The 12,356-nt window shown below is 47.5% G+C and overlaps 1 long non-coding RNA gene across 1 annotated transcript; it reads left to right on the top strand.

Moving 5' to 3' along the window:
* The first annotated feature begins 295 nt into the window (after positions 1-295).
* LOC140419006 (uncharacterized) lies at positions 296-9,937 on the top strand. Its single transcript, XR_011945468.1, has 4 exons — positions 296-655; positions 4,409-4,515; positions 6,733-6,848; positions 9,701-9,937. It is a non-coding gene; the product is annotated as an uncharacterized lncRNA (long non-coding RNA).
* Positions 9,938-12,356: the final 2,419 nt, after the last annotated feature.

The raw sequence follows: 12,356 nt of genomic DNA, 5'->3' as shown, positions 1-12,356 counted from the left end.
CAGTTCTCCAGCTCCTGTCTGCAGACTGACAATAAAACCAATGGGTCTTATTGGGGGTTGGGTTCTCCCCATTGTCCCCGCTCGCGGCGGCTCTCATTCAGCCTCTGGGAACCGCACTCACTCTCACCGCGGCTGCGCTCAGCCCGGAGCAGCACCGCGCATGCTCCACACAGGGGGAGGGATGGGGGAGCGACTTCCGGGGACGGGACATTCTGACGCCTGCGCGTTCTGGCTCCTGTGACGAAGACAACATTCATACGCGCCGGGCATTCCGGGTAGCTTTATCCGCCATTATTCCATTACGTTACTCAGGCTGATAAATTGGTTCCGGCACTTTTGATACAGATCAGGTGTCTGTACGGAATGGGGCGGCCGCATCGGTGTTTTTCTCTCTGATCGGTCCCTGTCATCTGATTCGGGGGCGATATGCCGAAGGGCGCCTGCGCGGCCGCGTCGTTCTCAGGTGCAGCAGGGCGCATGCGCGGCCGTCCAGGACACGGAAGCAGGAAGGGAGAATCTTGTGAATTTCTCTCCTGGACTGAGAGTGAAATTCCTTTAGAAAGAGGCGGATTTACTAACGGGAACTTCAATCCAAACATCACATCATCATCTGACAGAGTTACTCGATTCAACAGGACCTGAATATCATTGGGAGGTAAAATGGTTTGTCTGTTCTGTCCGTGGATAAGGATTTCAGATATCAGAGTGACTGGGAAAATTTAAATGACCATTCCAGGTTAAATTTGAGACTAATTACACCGATCACATTGGAGAAGTTAAATAATTTGCTGTTGTACTCTTATGTATGCAGGTAAATTTTAAAATTACCACATTAGCATACTTGGCAGCTAAACTGGGCAAACTGCTGACCTTGTTAGTAGTGAGAGTTACTATCCCGGATTTTATTAAAGTTTGTTGTTCCTGTTGCATTTCATTCAGCTCATCGTGGCTACAAAGTAGGTATTCAGCCTAAACCCAATTTCCAGATTGTGGCCTGTAGCTTTTTAAGTTACATCAATTCAGATGTCTATCTAATTACTTTTTAAATGTTATGAGGGTTTCTGCCATCATTTCAGGCAGCATGTCACAGATCCTCACCACCCTCTGAACCTCCTAGTCCTTCCTTAAAACTCTGCCCCCTTTTATAAGTATCCCTCAACCAAAGGGAATTGGACCTTCCTATCCAATCTATTTAGATCCCTCAGACTTTAAAAAAAATATTAATTTATATATTTTTCTAATTAAGGGGCAATTTAATTTGGCCAATCGACCTACCCGGCACATATTTGGGTTGTGGGAGTGAAACCCACGCAGGCAATGGAGAATGTGCAAACTCCTTACAGACAGTGACCTGGGGCCAGAATCGAACCCGGGTCCCCAGCACGCAAGCACACAAGCACTGTGCCACCATGATCCCCAGAATTTTATATATTTAGAATAATCTTTATTATTGTCAGAAGTAGGCTTACATTAACAATGCAATGAAGTTACTGTGAAAATACCCTAGTAGCCACACTCCGGCACCTATTCGGGTACACAGAGGGAGAATTTGGAATGTCCAATTCGCCTAACAAGCACGTCTTTCGGGACATGTGGGAGGAAACCCATACAGACACTGGGAGAACATGCATTTTCTGTACAGTGTCCCAAGTGGGATTTGAACACTGGGACCCTGGTGCTGTGAAGCAACAGTGCTAACCACTGTGCTACCGTGCCACCCATAAAACAGTTCAGCTCAATGTTCTCAGATTAAAGAAGCTGAAGCGCCCAACGTGGGTCTAACCCACGGCCCTGGGATTAAGACTCCCATGCTCTACCGACTCAGCCAGCCAGGCTGCTTTTCAAAATTTCATTTTGGTCTCCCCTCAGTCTTTTCTGTTCCAAAGAAAACAGCCCCAGTTTACCCAAACTTTCCTCTGAGCAAACATTGTCAATTTCTGGCTGATGTTCTTAAATCCCCTCTGTACTCTCTCTGGTGCAATCTTCCTCTACAGGAATCTAGCTCTGGCCTAACTAGTCTTGTCCTGCCATTTATCATGTAATCCTTTGCCTTGTTTTCCCTACAGCTTTTTCCTCACTATCAAGTGTTCAATTATTTTTGTGTCACAGGTAAACTTCTTCCACATGTTCCTACATTTACTTTGAAATCAATGATGTAAACCAGGAGTGAAGGGCCCAGTACTGATTCCTTGGAAACCGGCACTGGAAACAGCCCTTTGATTTTCTCTATTCTTTATGGGATGTGAGTGTCAGGGGCAAACCAACTTGGTTGCCCATTCCTAATTGCCCTTAAACTGAGTGGCTTGCTGGGCAATTCAGAATTAACCACATTTCAGTGAGTTGGCCAGATCAGGTAATGCCGGTGCAGACTCGATGGGCCGAATGGTCTCCTTCTGCACTGTAAATTCTATGATTAATTCTGACCATGGGTCACTGTCTGTGTGGAGTTTGTACATTCTTCCTGTGTCTGCGTAGATTTCCTCCGGATGCTCTGGTTCCCTCCCACAGTCCACAGATGTGCAGGTTTGATGGATTGGCTGTGTTAAATTGTCACTGGGAGGGGTTGCGGGGATTGGGTGGGGAATCCATCAAGGTAGGATGCTCTTTCAGAGGGTTGCTGCAGATTCGATGGGCCGAATGGCCTCCTTCTGCACTGAGGGGATTCTATGATTCTACATTGGGTCCAATGATGTGTTCACTCACACACTGCAGCCTGACTCTTATTATGGGAACAGACACTGTGTTTGTTACTCTCAAAGTGAGTGAATCCTTTGCTGTTTCTCCTCTGGGCCCCATCTCCACTATTATTGTCTAATTGTCTCACTGAGACTCTCACTGTTATTATTGGGCAATCAGCGCACAGCCTGAGCCTGTGGCCGCTCTCACCATCTGTAACCGTCACAATACCCGGGTGATTGTCGGCAGCTCCCGACCAGTAGGAAGAAGCGGGGCGGGTCTGGAGGACCGAGTGAGGGCCACTGGTCCTCCAACCAATTGGAGTCAATGAGGGACGGGGTCCGCTGTGATTGAAGCATGCGCAGTATGGGTAAGTGCGAAGCATAAGGGCGTCTTCTTCAGATACCGGTAAGAAGTCTTACAACACCAGGTTAAAGTCCAACAGGTTTGTTTCAAACACTAGCTTTCGGAGCACTGCTCCTTCCTCAGGTGATTCTTCGGTCCAAAATTGGTAAGAGGCAATAAACAATATGGAGGAAGCGAGAGATCACAGGGGTGGCCGGAAATGTTGTGTAAAGCTCTTGTAAGCCGCAAACCTCGGAAAACTTGACAGGACCCAGTTTGTACCGAGCGGGGCTGCAGCACGGTAGCACAGTGATTAGCACAATTGCTTCACAGCTCCAGGGTCCCAGGTTCGATTCCCGGCTTGGATCACTGTCTGTGTGGAGTCTGCACGTTCTCCCTGTGTCTGTGTGAAATGAAAAATCAAATGAAATGAAAATCGCTTATTGTCACAAGTATGCTTCAAATGAAGTTACTGTGAAAAGCCCCTAGTCGCCACATTCCGGCGCCTGTTCGGGGAGGCTGTTACGGGTTGTGTGGGTTTCCTCCGGGTGCTCCGGTTTCCTCCCACAGTCCAAAGATGTGCAGGTTAGGTGGATTGGCCATGCGAAATTGCCCCTTAGCATATAAAATTGCCCTTAGTGTTGGGTGGGGTTACTGGGTTATGGGGATAGGGTGGAGATGTGGGGTTTTGGTAGGGTGCTCATTCCAAGAGCCGGTGCAGACTCGATGGGCCAAATGGCCTCCTTCTGTACTGTAAATTCTATGAAATCTATGAGCTCCTCATGTTTGGCTCGGGTTAACGGCCGCCATTTTTATTGGATGTGCATCAGGGCGCATGCGCGTTTTGTCATCTTTGTCGGGGCGATGTTTCAATCTGTGGGAGGAGCTTGTTCCCCATTGTTCAGAATGGAGACAACTTGTCCATCAAACTGGATTAGTCTTAGAGTCCCAATGTGTTATTGATGATGCAGAGCGGTGGCAGAGATGGAAAGGAAAGGAAGCCAATCCTGCTCTCCGGATTTCACTGTCTTATGAGACATCCTGTCCCATGTGTCCAAAGCTCAGTGACTCTGTTCAGTCACATGAAGACCCAGGATAAAAATTCACAACCCTGAGTAGACGTCGCCCTCAAATCAGGGGACTGCTGATGACAAGAGGGTCAGTGTGCAGCGGGGGGCATGAGCGGTCATCCTGGATTCATAAGCAGAAGGGAAGAATGTTGTGAATTTCTATCCTGGACTGACCATGATTAATTTTGGAAACTCCTTTTACAAGGGATTAGTAGGGGAGGATTTACACACAGCAAATTCAAGCCAGGCGAAATGTTTATCTTTCCTGAATTTAATTTCTGGACTGACAGTGCTGCCTTTGTAAACTTCTTTCACAGGGGCTTAGAAAGGGATTCGCAGACAGGAAACTCACAACCAATCCTCACATCAAATTCTAACACCACTGTTCGAGTTACCAGGAACTGGAGATCATTGACCTTTGTGTGTCAGCATTGAATCCCATATCATTATAACTCACTGAATAAAATGTCTACCTCCTATCTCCCCTGTAGATCTTGGTCACGATCTTAAATCTGTGTCCCGTAATTCTTTTACAATCTATTGATAAGAACAGTTTTTAAAAACCTTTTGCTGGATTTGCCGTTGTCGTTTCTGGTGCCTGGGTCGATGCCGGGTGGTCCGTCTGGTTTCATTCCTTTTTCATGTTTTTGTTGTGGTTGAATCAGCTTGGACCAGTCCATTTATGATCCAGAACACAATCGAAGTCTCCTCCAAGAATCAATTGATCTGTGTCCAGGTCTGGGATGGATTCCAACAATTTATTTACAAATGTTTCTATGAGATCCCCTCATTAAAAAAAAAAGATAGAGAAGCAGAATTAGGCCATTCAGCCCATCGAGTTTTCGGGTTTGCTCTGCCATTCGATCATGGCTGATATGTTTCTCATCCCCATTCATCTTGTATTGTCGCTCTCTTGAAATGAATGCGAACATTGCATTTTGCCTTTCTAACTGCCAACTTGCCTTTATTTGTTCTTGGGATGTGGGTGTTGCCTTGGCCCAATGTTACTAATCGTAATCAGTTCGCAAAGCATAATTTATATCAAAAATATCCATTTCAATGGCAGGTTTATTACCCAACATGTGTAGCAGCTGAGAATGTGCTCTATCCACAGGACAGAAGCTCCTCGCACATGCACAGAGTCCGGCTCTGACTGGAGCATGCGGCGTTCGGGCTGTGATCGGCGCATGCACAGTTCTGATTGTTGCTGACGGTGCGAGGAGCGGGAAAGAAACAATCGAGCGACTTTCAGGATTGGAGCCGGTGGGTGGCCGGGGAGCGATAGAAGCTGCGGAGTGAGCCGGGAGGCTTCATAAATACCCCGTGGAGGCTTCAACTCCCAAGTAAAATGTTAATGGTCCCATCTTAAACAGCACCGAACAGAGAGAGAGCTGAGCGGTGACAGGCCCGGGTTACCGGCCGCCATCTTTACAGAGGACAATGCGCCGCAGGGAAGTGGCTGGTTTAGCACAGTGGGCTAAGGCAGCTGGCTTGTAATGCAGAACAAGACCAGCAGCACGGGTTCACTTCCTGTTCCAGCCTCCCCGAACAGGCGCCGGAATGTAGCGACTCGGGGATTATTTTAATCATTTGTGGGAGTCACTGGCTGGGCCAACATTTATTGCCCATCCCTAATTTCCCTCAAACCGAGCGGCTTGCTCGGCCATCTCGGAGGACATTTAAAGAGTCAACCACATTGCTGTGGTTTGGAATCATGTCGGCCAGACCAGGTAAGGATGGCAGATTTTCTTTTCTATTCATTCACGGGATGTGGGTGTCGCTGGCTGGGCCAGCATTCACTGCCCAGCACTAATTGGCCTTGAACTGAGTGTATCTCAGAGAGCATTTTAAGGGTCAACCAACTGACTGTGGATCTGGAGTCACATGTAGGCCAGACCAGGTAAGGATAGAAGATTTCCTTCACTGAAGGACAGGAGTGAACCAGATGGGTCTTTGCAACAATCGACAATGGTTTCATGGTCATCAATAGACTTTCAATGAATTCAGATTTTACCTTCTGCCTTGGTGAGATTCATACCTGGGTGTCTGGAAAATCATTGGGACAGTCAAAAATATTTTTGTGACACTGGAACATGATTAGGAGAGTAAAAAGGATTTTTGAACATTTCTCTTCAGCGGATATAAAAATATTGAAAATGGGATAAAGGTTTGGCTGATAGTCAATCACTGTCCTTTTTTAAAATAAATTTAGAGTTCCCAATTCATTTTTTCCAATTAAGGGGCAATTTCGCGTGGCCAATCCACCTACCCTGCACATCTTTGGGTTGTGGGGGTGAAACCCATGCAAACACGGGGAGAATGTGCAAACTCCACACGGATAGTGACCCAGAGCCGGGATCGAACCTGTGACCTCGGTGCCGTGAGACAGCAATGCTAATCACTGCGCTATCGTGCTGCCCTAGTCAAACGCTGTCCTGTAAGGTAATGAGTCCTTTTGCTTCCCAATTGGCCGAGGAAGGCAGTGTGTCACAAGGATGGATGTGTTGACCGATTAATGGCTGGAGGATGGGGGCAGGTCATGTGATAAAACCTCCAGGAATACATTTAATCAAAGTTGGCGAGGAGAGAATGTTGTGAATTTCTAGCCTAAACTGACAGTGAGGTTTCTGTAAATTTACAGGATAGTGGAAGTGGAGGTTTAACAGATGGGAAACTCAAACCAACTGTCACATCGCAATCTGACAGAGTCACTCGATTCACCAGAAACTGAATATCAGCAGCATCTGGGTGTGGAAGGTAAAAGGTTTGTCTGTTCTGTCTGTGAGGGATGATTTGAGGTCTCAGTGTGGCTGGAAAAGCCCGGAGATTCACAAACCCTGATTAGGCCAAACCTGGAGAACTGTGTTCAGTTCTGGACAACAAACCTGAGGAAGGATAGAATGGCCTCGGAGGGAGTGTAGCACAGATTTACCTGAGTGATATCTGAACCCCCCGGGGTTAAATTACAAGGCGAGATTAGACAAAAATGTCAGAGTCAGCTGGCAGCATGGTGGCGCAGTGAGTAGCATTGCTGCCTCACAGCGGCGAGGTTCAATCCCGGCTCTGGGTCACCGTCCATGTGGAGTTTGCACATTGTTTGCGTGGGTTTCGCCCCCACAGCCCAAAGATGTGCAGGTTAGGTGGATTGACCACGCTAAATTGCTCCTTAATTGGAAAAAATGAATTGGGTACTCTAAATTTTTTTTTTTAATTTTAAAACAAAAAATGCCAACGTCATTATAGGCAGAGAAGGGCATTCGGTCCATTGAGTCCATGCGAGCTCTCCAATCGGCACGGTGGTTAGCACTGTTGCTTCACAGCGCCAGGGACCCCGGTTCGATTCCCGGCTTGGGTCACTGTCTGTGCGGAGTCTGCACGTACTCCCCGTGTCTGTTGTGGGTTTCCTCCGGGTGCTGCAGTTTCCTCCCACAAGTCCCGAAAGACGTGCTTGTTAGGTGAATTGGACATTCTGAATTCTCGCTCCGTGTACCCGAACAGGCGCCAGAGTGTGGCGACCTGGGGATTTTCACAGTAATTTCATTGCAGTGTTAATGTAAGCCTACTTGTGACACTAATAAAGATTATTATTATCTGGAGCAATCCAGTCAGAGTCATTCTCCTGCTCTGTCTCTGTATCCTCACAGCTTTATTTCTCTCAGGTTTCTGTCCAATTTTTAAAAAAATCATTTATTGTTTCTATTTCCAAACTCCGTCATAGGCAACAAGTTTAAGGTCATTGCCACTGGCTGTGTAAAAACATTCTTCCTCATACCTCCTGGACCATTTACATGCATAAATACGGAGCAACGTAGAAAATAGGAGCAGGAGGAGACCATTTGGCCCTTCGAGCCTGCTCCACCATCCATTACGATCAGAGCTGATTCGGCTCAATAGCCTAATCCCGCTTTCCCCCATATCCTTTGGTCCCCTTCGCCCTAAGTGCTGTATCTAACTGCTTCTTGAAAACATGCAATGTTTTGGCCTTAATTAAATCCTGTGGCGACAAATTCCACAGGCTCACCACTCTCTGGGTGAAGAAATTTCTCCTCATCTCTGTCCTAAATGGTCTCCCCGTATCCTCAGACTGTGACCCCTATTTCTGGACACACCCACTATCGGGAACATTCTTCTCTGTCTCGCCCTGTTTTTTTTTAACATAAATTTAGAGTGCCCAATTCTTTTTTTGCAATTAAGGGGCAATTTCAGCGTGGCCAATCCACCTACCCTGCACATCTTTGGATTTGTGGGGATGAGACCCACGCAAACACAGAGAGAATGTGCAAACTCCGCACAGACAGTGACCCAGGGCCGGGATTGAACCCGGGTCCTTGGCGACATGAGGCAGCAGTGCTAACCACTGCGCCACCCACTTTTTATAGGTTTCTATGAGATCCCCCCTCATTTTTCTGAACTCCAGCGAATACAATCCTAACCGATTCTACCTAATCTGCACATCTTTGAGCTGTGGAAGGAAACCGGAGGAAACCCACACAGACACAGGGAGAAAGTGCAAACTCCACACAGTCAGGGTGGGAATTGAACCCGGGTCCCTGGTGCTTGGAGGCAGCAGTGCTGAGCACTGTACCACCCCCTGTCTTGCAATCCTCAAGAGAAAAAGAAATCCTCATCTCCATCTGAAATGGGTGACACCTCACATTGCAACAGTGACCCCCTTGTTCCAGATTCTCCCACAAGCGGAAACAACCTCTCCACATCCACCGTGTCAAGACCCCTCAGAATCTTATATTGTTCAATCCAGGTTTAACCCAAAACTTTAAATCTGTGTCCCGACTGCTTGTATGATCAGTGAATGGAAACAGAGTTTCTTTGTCCACCTGATGGAAATCTGGCATAATCTTGCATTCCTGAATCAAATCTCCCCTCAATCTCCTTTGCTGGAACCATTCTGGTAAATCTCCTCTGCGCCTTCTCAAGAACCTTCAGACCCTTCCTGAAGAGTGGTGACCAGAGTTTTAGAAAGATTCATAGAATAGAATTAGAACCAAAGAATTCCCACAGTGCAAAAGAGGGCCATTCGGCCCATCAAGTCTGCAGTGATTCTCTGAAAGTGCACCCTGCCGAGGCCCACATTCCTACCCTGTCCTCGTAACCCCATAGCCCCACCTAACCTGCACATCCCTGGACACTAAGGGGCAATTTATCAAGCCTAAGTTGCTCTTCTTTGGACTGTTGGAGAAAACCTGAGCACCGGGTGGAAACCCACGCAGACACGGGGAGAAAGTGCAAACTCCACACTTACCAAGGCCAGAATTGAACCCGAGACCCTGGCACTGTGAGGCAGCAGTGCTAACCACCGTGCCACCAGAAGTATAGTTTTGGTCTCAATACTACTGTTTATGAAGCTCAAGATCGAAGTTGCTTTGCCAACTACTCTTACTATGACTTGTAGATATACAAAATCCCTCTTCACCTCTTTCTTCTCCTCCCAAAGAGGCCAGTTGGGTTTTTATGACAATCCATCAGTTTTTATGGTCACTTTTTCTTAGTGCCGGCCCCACAAATGACCAGATTAATTCAGCTCAATTTCACAACCTGCCTTTGTGTTTTTCTGGGTTCTCCCTCACTCCCTATTTTCTGTTTTCAATCAGTTTGACAGGGTGTTCGAAGGGGAGGCTTCAAAGTCCGGAAACGCAAACCAAGCACCACATCAGGATCTGACGGAGCCCTCAATTTATCATTGCTGAATATCAGCGATCATGGAAGGAAAAAGCATTGTTCACAGTGGTGAGAAACTGTACACATGTAGTGTGTGTGGATGAGGATTCAGTCGATCATCAGGCCTCACGAGACACAAATGCAGTCACACTGAGGAGAAACCGTGGAAATGTGGGGACTGTGGAAAGGATTCACTTCCCCATCCAAGCTGGAAAGTCATCGACGCAGTCACATTGGAGAGAAATCATTCACCTGCTCTAAGTGTGGGAAGGGATTTGCTATTTTAGCCAACCTGCAGCAGCACCAGCGAGTTCACACTGATGAGAGACCGTTTCAGTGTCCAGACTGCGGGAAGTGCTATAAAGGTTCTGGGGAACTGATGCGCCATCAACGTGTTCACACTAATGAGAAGCCGTTCTGGTGCTCTCACTGCGGGACTGGGTTCAGACACTCATCTCAGCTCACTGTACATCAGCGAGTTCACACTGGGGAGAGACCATTCGCCTGCTTCAAATGTGGGAAGGGATTCAGTGAGTCATCCCAGCTGCAGAAGCACCAGCGAATTCACACTGGGGAGAGGCCATTCACCTGCTCCAAATGTGGGAAGGGATTCACTCAGTCAACCAACTTGCTGACACACCAGCGAGTTCACACTGGGGAGAAGCCATTCACCTGCTCAGAGTGTGGGAAGAGATTCACTCAGTCAGGCCACCTGCAGAAGCACCATCGAGGCCACAAGTAACCACAGTGATTGGATTTTGCTGTTCCTCACATTCAGGACTGAACCATGTTCATTTGGGTATCTTTCTGCTGATGACAAACTCCAGCCCATTTAGAGGGGCTAATATTCTGCCTAAAAGTCAAATAAATTAGATTTGTGTCAAATACGCAGTGTGTTGAAACTTTTAAATTACTCTGACACAAGTTAGTTCCTTTTGAAGTTCTCTCGCTCTCCCCTGTCTCTTCCATCCTCACCTCCAACAAGAAGTGTGAGGAGCTTGTGGAGCTTCTTTGTGACTGAGATTGAGTAAATCCGATCAGCTGCCTCTGCTGCTTCCCTCCCTTCCACGAGCCCACCGGACCAAACTGTCTCTAAATTTCATCCTTTCCCGAGCACTCAACCCACAACTTTCACTGGTTTATCTCCCATCTTCCCTCATGCCCTCTCAGAGCTCATCTTGTCCATGAGACCCAGCCCCTGCTCCATCGACCCTATTCCCACTTAGCCACTGATCAGCCAACTACCCTGTGTCCACGGATATTGTCAACATTTCTCTCTCTTCAGGTACTGTCCCTCTGTCCTTCAAATCTGCCATCATCACCCCCTCCTCAATAAAACAAACCCTTGACCCTGCCATCCTTACAAATTACTGCCCCATCTTCAACCTCCCTCTCCTCTCCAAACTCTTTGAACATGTCACCTCCCAAATCCTTGCCCAGCTTTCCCAGAACTTCCATGTTTGAATCCCTTCAATCAGGCCTGTCACAGTGAAATACAAGAGACAAACAGAATCTTACCCGGAGAGAGAGACAGACAATCCGGTAACTTGGATCCAACACGGATATGTTCATAAGATCAGAAGCAAGGGTAGCAGCACAGTCATTATTGAGAGACAACAATACGTGTTGGAGACGGACAGACAGACAACTAATCAACACTAATCACAACACCTGGACCCATACACCCAAGACAGGAAGGAGAATTGGAGACAGACTGGAAGAACTCAACTCCAGACACAACAACAGGTGGAATATCTGAGGGGACAACGGGTAGAATCAAGGAAGTTCCACCTTTAAAAAAAAAAAAAAATTTTTTTTAAATTTTATTCAAGTTTTCACAAAATATCAACAACAAAATGTAGGAGGAACCGAATAACATTGAATACAAAACAACCCAGTGCCCCCCTCCCCCCTACACATAAATAATATATTAATACCCGCCGAAACACATAGCAAATATATACACCCCTCAGATCCTCCAGTATCGACAAACAAAAATAAAATAGAACCTACCCCCCTACCCTGGGTTGCTGCTGCTGCTGACCATTGTCTACCGTTCTGCCAGGAAGTCTAAGAACGGTTGCCACTGCCTGAAGAACCGTTGCACCGATCCCCTTAAGGCAAATTTCATGCTCTCCAATTTAATAAACCCCACCATATCGTTGATCCAGGATTCCACGCTAGGGGGGCCTCGCATCCTTCCACTGAAGAAGAATCCTTCGCCGGGCTACCAGGGAGGCAAAGGCCAGAATACCGGCCTCTTTCACCTCCTGCACTCCCAGCTCCTCTGCAACCCCAAATATTGCGAGCCCCAGCCCGGTTTGACCCTGGATCCTACCACCCTTGACACCGTCCTCGCTATGCCCTTCCAAAATTCTTCCAGCGCTGGGCATGCCCAGAACATATGAGTGTGGTTTGCTGGGCTCCCTGAGCACCTAACACACCTGTCCTCACCCCCAAAAAAACGGCTCATCCTTGTCCCGGTCATGTGTGCCCTGTGCAGCACCGTAAACTGTATGAGGCTGAGCCAAGCGCATGAAGAGGAAGAGTTCACCCTCCCAGGGCATCTGCCCACGTACCCTCCTCGAT

This window comes from Scyliorhinus torazame, chromosome 5, assembly GCF_047496885.1.
Source record: "Scyliorhinus torazame isolate Kashiwa2021f chromosome 5, sScyTor2.1, whole genome shotgun sequence".
Taxonomy (NCBI): domain Eukaryota; kingdom Metazoa; phylum Chordata; class Chondrichthyes; order Carcharhiniformes; family Scyliorhinidae; genus Scyliorhinus; species Scyliorhinus torazame.
This window is presented reverse-complemented; position numbering and strand designations above follow the sequence as displayed.